Source organism: Bos javanicus, chromosome 9, assembly GCF_032452875.1.
Source record: "Bos javanicus breed banteng chromosome 9, ARS-OSU_banteng_1.0, whole genome shotgun sequence".
NCBI lineage: Eukaryota > Metazoa > Chordata > Mammalia > Artiodactyla > Bovidae > Bos > Bos javanicus.
The window spans coordinates 33,850,102-33,861,366 of NC_083876.1; the positions used below are offsets into that span (position 1 = coordinate 33,850,102).

General features: G+C 38.9%; 1 protein-coding gene across 2 annotated transcripts in view; it reads right to left on the bottom strand.

Moving 5' to 3' along the window:
- Window positions 1-11,265, bottom strand: part of RFX6 (regulatory factor X6) — a 123,323-nt gene that overhangs the window by 85,014 nt on the left and 27,044 nt on the right. The window lies entirely within an intron of this gene.

The following is an 11,265-nucleotide window of genomic DNA, read 5'->3' on the forward strand; positions in this document are numbered from 1 at the left end:
GTCTTATCAATACAATAGCAAGCTTGCTAGACCTCCTACCAGCAAAGGGTCTGTGTTGTACACACTTGTACCAGTGGCTCTCAGCCCTATGAACCCATACCTCCACATCCCATTGTTATAAGAAATATTTTGTAATACTCACTTTACTAGAGAAGTTCAGAGATAAGTACACACATATTTAAAAGAAAGATAATTAATAATGTATTTCAAACTAGATATTCAACAGATACGCTAAAATGCTTTGTTAAGAAATCTGGTGCTTGTATCGAACCATAGAATCACCATGAAAAGAACAATTATACATATAGGGTAATATTGGTGTGAGAGTCTTACATGGAGCCTCAGAGCTCCCTGACTATTCCAAGAATCAAGAAGTGCCCATTTCTAAAGACTTGGGCCTGGAAATTTGCATTGTGTCACTTCTGTGATATTGTATCAATCAAAAAAATTCTAGAACCAGCCAAGATTCAAGGAGAGGGGCCATGGATCTCACATGCCATCTCTTGGTGACAAGTGTCAAAAAATGTATGACAAGCACTACAGTCCATTCTGTGACCAGAGATTACTTACATGCCTCTCACTTGTAAAATACACTCCCTCTCTTCCCAGATTCCAAAATGTATCATCCCCTTACAGCACCAGGCTCAGGCTAAGTTCCAGGGTCTCATTATCTGCATCACAATCTTTCCCTATCTCCCATTTCCCCCAGTCTATGAGCTCTTATTCTAATCAGGATGGAATGCTGCTGCTGCTGAAAGTGTCTATCCAGTAGCTTTTTTCCTTTGTTTTTAATCTGTATGAGAAAATACATGTCACAGTACAGCATGGATACACCTGGGGAAAAAACTGGAGGCTGAGAGGTCATTTAGGAGGCTGTGTGGTTTTGCACACATAAGATGATGTGGACCCAAAATCCTGCTTTGGATTGAGTCCGTGATTTGTCCTCTTGCCTAATGATAATGTTGAAAATTATTATTTCTTCCTTAGGTTATATTGACTCAATCCAAAAAATAGTTTATTATTCTATCACTTGCCCTTTCATAAAATTCTTGATAAGTTCTCCACGACCTTACAGCGCTTAGTATATGTTAATCATTATTATTAGTAGTAGTACTTTATATCTTTAAAAGTAAGAATTTTCAGTTTTCACTAATTGAATAACATTATTTAGAGTTACCAGCAGGTGGGGATGTTGAACAATATTTTTCTAGGATGTCACAAGCCTTGTTCCTGACTTAAAAAAAAAAAAAAAAGCCTACGAATAAAGAACTTCCCTACTGTATTACAAAATCTCTTATTAATGGAAAATTTTTTTTCAAAATTTACAAATAACTTTTTTTAAGTATTCAAAATAACCATTAAAAAAAAAAAAGATTGGGTTCAGCTTAGAATATGAACTTTAGAGCTCCAGGAGGAAGGTACAGTCACTGGAAGGTCAGTGTCTTGCCTCTGGGCTGCTTAGTGGACTTTAACTCAATGTCTCATCTCAATTTTGGACCCAGTACTTTGACAGTGGATTACAAAATAGAAATAAAGAAAAAGTGCCTGTGTCTGATCCACATGTCAAAAATACGATAGAATCTGACTCTACTTCTTTCACTAATAGTAGCTATTTAGCAACTACAGGCGGAGAAGGCAATGGCACCCTACTCTTGCCTGGAAAATCCCACGGACGGAGGAGCCTGGTGGGCTGCAGTCCATGGGGTCACTAAGAGTCGGACACGACTGAGCGACTTCACTTTCACTTTTCACTTTCATGCACTGGAAAAGGAAATGGCAACCCACTCCAGTGTTCTTGCCTGGAGAATCCCAGGGACGGGGGAGCCTGGTAGGCTACCATCTATGGGGTTGCACAGAGTCGGACACGACTGTAGTGACTTAGCAGCGGCAGCAGCAGCAACTACAAGTGCCAGGTGCTAAATTAGGTGCTCTTCAAATTTGGTAAGAAGGCTGAGCGTTAAAGAATTGATGCTTTTGAATTGTGGTGTTGGAGAAGACTCTTTAGAGTCCCTTGGACTGCAAGGAGATCAGTCATAAAGGAAATCAGTCCTGAATATTCATTGGAAAGACTGATGCTGAAGCTGAAGCTCCAATACTTTGGCCACCTGATGTGAAGAGCTGACTCATTAGAAAAGACCCGGATGCTTGGAAAATTTGAAGGCAGGGGAAGAAGGGGACGACAGAGGATGAAATGGTTGGATGGCATCACTGACTCAATGGACATGAGTTTGAGCAAGCTCTGGGAGATGGTGAAGGACAGGGAAGCCTGGCATGCTGCAGTCCATGAGGTTGCAAAGAATCAGAAACAACTGAGCGAGTGAACAACAACAACAAATTCTCATAGCAACCCTCAGTTCATTTCAGTTCAGTTGCCCAGTCGTGTCCGACTCTGCTGCCCCATGAATCCCACCACACCAGGCCTCAACTCTTCTCATGAGGTGGCCAAAGTACTGGAGTTTCAGCTTCAGCATCATTCCCTCCAAAGAAATCCCAGGGCTGATCTCCTTCAGAATGGACTGGTTGGATCTCCTTGCAGTCCAAGGGACTCTCAAGAGTCTTCTCCAACACCACAGTTCAAAAGCATCAATTCTTCGGCACTCAGCTTTCTTCACAGTCCAACTCTCACATCCATACATGACCACAGGAAAAACCATAGCCTTGACTAGACAGATCTTTGTTGGCAAAGTAATGTCTCTGCTTTTGAATATGCTATCTAGGTTGGTCATAACTTTCCTTCCAAGGAGTAAGCGTCTTTTAATTTCATGGCTGCAGTCACCATCTGCAGTGATTTTGGAGCCCCCAAAAATAAAGTCTGACACTGTTTCCACTGTTTCCCCATCTATTTCCTATGAAGTGATGGGAACAGATGCCATGATCCTCGTTTTCTGAATGTTGAGCTTTAAGCCAACTTTTTCACTCTCCACTTTCACTTTCATCAAGAGGATTTTTAGTTCCTCTTCACTTTCTGCCATAAGGGTGGTATCATCTGCATATCTGAGGTTATTGATATTTCTCCCGGCAATCTTGATTCCAGCTTGTGCTTCCTCCAGCCCAGCGTTTCTCATGATGTACTCTGCATAGAAGTTAAATAAGCAGGGTGACAATATACAGCCTTGACATACTCCTTTGCCTATTTGGAACCAGTCTGTTGTTCCATGTCCAGTTCTAACTGTTGCTTCCTGACCTGCATATAGGTTTCTCAAGAGGCAAGTCAGGTGCTCTGGTATTAGGTCGATATTATTAGCTCTGTTTACAGATAAGAGAAGTGAGGAATTAAGTTACTTAGCTAGTTTCATTCAACTATTAGATGGTGGAGACAGAATTTCATCTCTGCCTTCGTTGATTCTTATGTTTTGCTTGCAAGCCTGTGTGTGTGCTAAGTTGCTTCACTTGTGTCCTACTTTTCCACTCTTTTTGACGCTATGGACTATAGCCCTCCAGGCTCCTCTGTTCATGGGATTTTCCAGGCAAAAATAATGAAGAAGATCCCTTCTTCCCCACCCAGGGATTGAACCTGTGTCTCTAACATCTCCTGCATTGACAACTGATGGTCTATGTTTTATCCTAGGAGTCAATTCTGACTAAATATCCTAAAGATGAAGTGAAACCAGCAAATATCTAACCCAGTGCCAAACTACAGCGTTCAAATAAATCTGCAGCTTCAGTCTCATTGTGGCATTTATGGAAAATGAGACTTCATTTTTGAAGTTGGTATCTATGGAAACTTCAGTTTAGCAACAAAAGAACCATCTTTTCCTGACTTACCCATGAAGTTGTTTCCTTGAACTCATCATTCTAACCTAAATGGGACATTATTTTTCTCCAATATTCTAGAGACTAACAACAGAGAGAGGTTTGAGAAGACAAGATATAGAGTGTTATAAAATAATTTTAACTCATATATGTAGCAGAATTTATAAAGAAACCTTAAGAAAAAGAACAACCCTATTTTCAAATGGACAAAGTACTTAGCAGGTGTGTTTTATAAATGATATCTCTGTATGTCTGTACCTCTCTAGGGTAAAGGCTGAGAAATCAGAGAACTTGGCTGGGGCAAGGGAGGAGAAAAGGAAAGATATAAGCATCTGAATGCAGAGTTCCAAAGAACAGCAAGAAGAGATAAGAAAGCCTTCTCCACCGATCAATGCAAAGAAATAGAGGAAAACAACAGAATGGGAAAGACTAGAGATCTCTTCAAGAAAATTAGAGATACCAAGGGAACATTTCATGCAAAGATGGGCTCGATAAAGGACAGAAATGGTATGGACCTGACAGAAGCAGAAGATATTAAGAAGAGATGTCAAGAATACACAGAAGAACTGTACAAAAAAAGATCTTCACGACCCAGATAATCACGATGGTGTGATCACTGACCTAGAGCCAGACACCCTGGAATGTGAAGTCAAGTGGGCCTTAGAAAGCATCACTACGAACAAAGCTAGTGAAGGTGATGGAATTCCAGTTGAGCTATTCCAAATCCTGAAAGACGATGCTGTGAAAGTGCTGCACTCAATATGCCAGCAAATTTGGAAAACTCAGCAGTGGCCACAGGACTGGAAAAGGTCAGTTTTCATTCCAATCCGAAAGAAAGGCAACGCCAAAGAATGCTCAAACTACTGCACAATTGCACTCATCTCACAAGCTAGTAAAGTAATGCTCCAAATTCTCCAAACCAGGCTTCAGCAATATGTGAACTGTGAACTTCTTGATGTTCAAGCTGGTTTTAGAAAGGGCAGAGGAACCAGAGATCAAATTGCCAACATCCGCTGGATCATGGAAAAAGCAAGAGAGTTCCAGAAAAACATCTATTTCTGCTTTATTGACTATGCCAAAGCCTTTGACTGTGTGGATCACAATAAACTGTGGAAAATTCTGAAAGAGATGGGAATACCAGACCACCTGATCTGCTTCTTGAGAAATTTGTATGCAGGTCAGGAAGCAACAGTTAGAACTGGACATGGAACAATAGACTGGTTCCAAATAGGCAAAGGAGTATGTCAAGGCTGTATATTGTCACCCTGCTTATTTAACTTATATGCAGAGTACATCATGAGAAACGCTGGGCTGGAAGAAACACAAGCTGGAATCAAGATTGCCAGGAGAAATATCAATAACCTCAGATATGCAGATGATACCACCCTTATGGCAGAAAGTGAAGAGGAACTAAAAATCCTCTTGATGAAAGTGAAAGTGGAGAGTGAAAAAGTTGGCTTACAATTATGTAAAGTTTAAGAATAAAATAAAATTAAAAAAAATAATAAATAAAATAAAATAAAAAAGTAAATGAAAAAAAAAAAGTTGGCTTAAAGCTCAACATTCAGAAAACGAGGATCATGGCATCTGTTCCCATCACTTCATAGGAAATAGATGAGGAAACAGTGGAAACAGTGTCAGACTTTATTTTTGGGGGCTCCAAAATCACTGCAGATGGTGATCGCAGCCATGAAATTAAAAGACGCTTACTCCTTGGAAGGAAAGTTATGACCAACCTAGATAGCATATTGAAAAGCAGAGACATTACTTTGCCAACAAAGGTCCGTCTAGTCAAGGCTATGGTTTTTCCTGTGGTCATGTATGGATGTGAGAGTTGGACTGTGAAGAAGGCTGAGTGCTGAAGAATTGATGCTTTTGAACTGTGGTGTTGGAGAAGACTCTTGAGAGTGCCTTGGACTGCAAGGAGATCCAACCAGTCCATTCTGAAGGAGATCAGCCCTGGGATTTCTTTGGAAGGAATGATGCTGAAGCTGAAACTCCAGTACTTTGGCCACCTCATGCGAAGAGTTGACTCATTGGAAAAGACTCTGATGCTGGGAGGGATTGGGGGCAAGAGGAGAAGGGGGCGACAGAGGATGAGATGGCTGGATGGCATCACTGACTCGATGGACGTGAGTCTGAGTGAACTCCAGGAGTTGGTGATGGACAGGAAGGCCTGGCGTGCTGCGATTCATGGGGTCACAAAGAGTCGGACACGACTGAGTGACTGAAATGAACTGAACTGAACTGAACTGATGCTTACTTAGTCTAACTCAAAGTTTCCCATTTAATTAAATAAAAATCCTTTTATCAAAGGACAACTATTAACATCTTAAGTAAGTTTGGGAAGCATTGACCTGGAGATTTTATTTTTTCTCTTCCTCTGCTGCTGCTGCTGCTGCTGCTAAGTCACTTCAGTCGTGTCCGACTCTGTGAGACCCCATAGACAGCAGCCCACTAGGCTCCCCCGTCCCTGGGATTCTCCAGGCTCTAGTTGCTCACATAAAATTCTCCTCCCGATCTTCCTAGTACTTGAACTAGGAAGTCATCAGACACCTCTCTTGCTAGCATTCTATTATTCGTTGAAACTGTAACTCATAAGCATTTTGTTTTTCTTGTATCTCCTGGAAGATAATTTTCTTAAGTGGAGTTTAAATTTTTGGTTTACTTCATAATCAAAAGAAAATGCTTTTATCATGTCTTGTTTACTAAAGCAAGTTCTAGTAGTTTTAAACTAAGCATGAAAGTGATGTGTGGAAACACACCAAGTAAGAGAGAGTGACAGAGTTCAAAAGTTGCAAACTGTCAATGATTGTTCTTTTCCTGTTTGTCCTTTACTGTCTTTGAAGCCAAATGTTTGATCTTTTGCATTTTCCAAGATGGACATATTATGCTATTGTTAGGTAAACACCAAGACAGAACCATGAAGCTCAAAATAAATGTTTCAGCTACACTTCATTAAAAATAATATTTACCACATACTTAGTGGTGGTAAGAGAAAAATACAAACTGTGTTTTATCTTTTATCTCATTTTATCGAATATTTTAGGAAAAATAGTGATAGTACAAAATATAGAGAAATATTATGTAGTTTTTCTTGAACATTTACCTATTTCAATATATAGGTTCTATAGCCAAATAATTTGACTTCCTGAATCTATACCCACATCCTTAGTGTAGTTGTAATAGAAATTGAAAAAAGAAAAAAAATTGAATTTTAGAGCTGGCAATTTTTCTAAGTAAGTCAGCAACTTCTGTTGGCTGTGGTTTTTAAATACATCTAAAACTTGACTACTTCTGACTTTCTCTGCTACTACTAGGCTCACCAGAGCCACCATCATCTTGCCTAAATTATTGTAATGACTACTAACTCTCTTCCGATCTACTCTCAACACAGAAACAAACTGACCCTTTAAAAACTTAAATCAGGTAACACAACTTTGTAAACCAACTATACGCCAATAAAAGCTTTTGAAAAAGAACATGAAAAAGCAATGAAGTGATCTAAAAAATGTAAATTAAGATATATATCACTCTACTATTCACAACCTTTCAATAACTTCTCATTTAAAGTCAAAGTCCTTACAATGATCTACAAGGCCCTCATATATGGTCCCCAGTCATTTCTTTAATTCATCTCTTACTGCCCCCCTCCTTACTCCCTTTACTCCAAATGCTACTCTTTGCTATTCTGGATGCTCTCTATTCAACTTTTTTTTTTTAAGTCTTTATTGCTTCTGTTTCATGTTTTGGTTTTTTGACCACAAATCATGTGGGATCTTAGTTCCCCAAGCAAGGATCAGACTACATGCACTGCAAGGCGAAGTCTTAACCACTAGGCTGCCACGGAAATCTCCCTCGTCAAGCCTTTGTAACTGGATCACTCTTTCCTCCCATATCCACAGGCTCCTCTCCCTCACCTTTTTAAAATCTTTGTTCAAATGTCTCATCTTCTCAGCAAGCCTTTGAACGACCAACTTGCCTTACCAACTCTGGAACTTCTATCTCCCTTTTTGCTTCTTTATTCTTTACAACCTTCTTATACCTTCTAATATATTATAAAACATACATTTTCTGTAATTATTGGCCTTCTCCATTACAGTGTAAGCCTCACGAGAGATGGATTTATTTTTCTGTTTTGTTCACTTTTGTTTCTCCAGCCCCTATGCTAGAGACATAGAAGACACTTAAGTATTTATTGAATACAAATATAGTGTGCTGCTGCTGCTAAGTCACTTCAGTCGTGTCCAACTCTGTGCGACCCCATAGACGGAAGCCCATCAGGCTCCCCCATCCCTGGGATTCTCCAGGCAAGAACACTGGAGTGGGTTGCCATTTCCTTCTCCAATGCATGAAAGTGAAAAGTGAAAGTGAAGGCGCTCAGTCATGTCCGACTCTTAGCGACCCCATGGACTGGAGCCTACCAGGCTCCTCGGTCCACGGGATTTTCCAGGCAAGAGTACTGGAGTGGGGTGCCATTGCCTTCTCTGACAAATATAGCATAGGCACAGTTTAATATGCCTTTTAACCAAGAAAGGAAAGAATGTATAAACAAATGAAAAGTAACTTTGATCAATGGCCAGGCAACTGAGACTATTTCAGATAAATTATACCTGAGAATAGAATTGTAAGTATAACTGACCCAAGTTCTCTCTACATTTCTCCTAAAGCATTGAGTTGCTACATGATCAGTTTTCCTTTTATAGAAATGGATAGTAGTCTATCAGCACACGAATGTTTATGTTTCAATTTTATTCTTGTTTCCAACTCTCATTTTCCACTTTATACATTTAAAGAATTATATACATTTATTTCTACAATACTTGAGGACAAATTGAATGGATTCAGAGCTAAACAATGCTGGTCAATCTAACCAACTAGGATTCTATATAGTAGTCATAAGTATAATTATTATCTTTCTTAGTAAGATATCTGTTTTACTGTCTTTTGTAATCATAACAGAGAAGATTTTTACCTGTTTGTTTTCAATAGTTCTGTTATCTCTTTCTATAAGTAAACTTTGAAAAAACCCTTCAGTGATTGCTTGCCAACAGAAGCAGCTAGATCTGCAATAATTCACCAACCTGGTTTAACCAAATTTGTCTGCCTTTGTTTGAGGGATTAAATCTGTTGATTATCTGAAATCTCAAGGGCAGAAAAGTTGAGCTTGTCTCTTACACTGGGTCCTATTTCCCACTCAAACTCACAACATCTTTACTTCTGCCTATGTTGATGGGAACCTATAAAGGGAAATACCCCCATTCCTGAGCAACTTTGCTGTTTTTCCACTGATGAGCTGTTCATATGACAGAGTTCTGAGTTTCTTGTCTACTTATCACTTACTTCGGCCTGTTCCTGTTAGTGATTTGAATTGAACAGCTGTATGTGTAGCACATATAAAAAGTTATTTATCCTTAAAACACTCACATGTGACATTCACAATGTGAACTGTGAACCTCATGGAGTATGTTGAAAACAAATAACAGGTCAGTAGTGAACAGTCTGTTGGGGCTACAATCAGCCAGGTGCTCACTATTTAGCTCATTAGGAGTGGAAGGTGGAGAATGAATAAATAGGGGAGCAAGTATCATTGACTTCAATACAAATCTTCCTTCTGCGATCACAAACCAGAGAAAACCAATGTGAACTTGGGAGTTTCTCTTTTTAGCTTTTTAGCTGCTGTTTTTTGGTGGGATTCACCAATATTCAGCTTTCAGAGTTTCTATGGGTGTTGTAGATTCCCAAAGCTATGTGCACCCAGTCAAGAACAGCAGTCTAAACTGTAGCCATTCATTTTTGTCCTGTTTCAAAGTATTCATTCACTTGTCCAACAGCTTATTATTGAGTGTCTACCATGTGCTGGGCCCTGTATGAGATACTGGATACAGTCAAGTAACCTTATGGACATAATCTCTATCCTTGCAGAGTTTTAAAATATAATAGAGGAGGTGGACAGTAAACAAAAAATTAATGGTGAGAGATATTAATAAGCGCTGTGAAGAAAATGAATAAGTTCTCTAAGGAACTTACACATTTAAAACCCAAACCAAATACAAACAGGTTGAAAATACTCTAGTATCAACATCAGTAGGGTAACATAAAGTGATCTTTAGACTTTTTCAACTTTGGGCTCAACAGAGTAACCCAGGTAAGAAGGAACAGGCTTGTCACTAACATAAGCATTGTGTGCAGAATGTTTACTAGGGAATGTGGGGATACAGGAACACAGTTTAGAAATTTCTGAAGAAAGTTTATTTTATAAATTAAGCATTACTTATTCATCATTGAGAAAAGAAAGCTTAGCGCTTGTCTTGGACTATATATGTGTACATCAAAAAACTGAAAAGTGAAACATTCAATCAGCCAATTGTATCAACAACTTGAAAATAGTGATTCAGCAGATTTGTTTTTTCAAGGAATTTATAATTTAGCTTGATACTGAAAATGGCTTTCAAGTATGTGCAACTTAGACAAAAGATGAAAGCCTTATAACTTTTTTATAACTCCACTGAAGATAAGTGTGGGAGATTCAATTAATACATAAAAAGAAGGCTGAGACAATGATTGGATACTGAGGTTAATCCTTTGGGATTTTTATTTCCTTGCCTAATTTACAATTAGGACTGAGCTGGGCAAAAGAAGTATTTGTATAACTGGAACAGTATATCAGAGTTAAAAGAGAAGATGATGAAATGCTATATTACCATTCCATGTGAGACTGTGAAAGGTAGATCTCAATGGCAACCTAAATTACTAAAGTTCTCCTCTTAGAGAGGGGAACACACACACACACCCTCAAATTATAACAAAGTATTTATTTTAATAACAGCATTTTTGCATGACTGGCAAAAAAAAAAAAAAGAGAAAATGAAAATAGCTTTGCAACATGAATACTTGGTCTGTTCTGTTTTGAACTAATGAAACAGTATAGACTGTTTCTGCTGCTTAACTTCACTGGGAAACAGCAATCCTTCCCTTCATTTTATGGTCAGTAAGGTAAGTAGGTTTTCTTAGAGTGGTGATCTAGTTGTGATCTGCTTTGCAAGTGATGAGAAGTACTTTGTGGGTCTTTTGACTGGTGGCTTTAAATGACGACTGGATATCAAGCAAATGATGAAGTTGTTAGTGGAAGATTAGTGAGAATGATTGGAGGTACAAATGGATAACAAAGGCAGTATCATTATCTTGGAAAACATTCCCTTGTTTCCTGGGAAGCAAGGCTCCAATCAGTTCTAATAGACAGTAGTGCTTAACTTCTCTGTGGGAAACAGACTCTGAGAATCTGATAAAAAGCACTGCCTGCTCTCCCCCCCAAAAACACACACATGCATGTCCACTCAAAATTGTTATACAATTTTAAGGGATTCACAGACTTTCATGGGTATACTAGGGTGGCCTGAGTAGGATAATGTCCCCTATGTTGAACATTCAAGAACACTAACTTTCAAATGCTAAATCTATATATTACACACAAACAAAATGCTAGGAGAGAACTTTCCATTACAGGCAGGA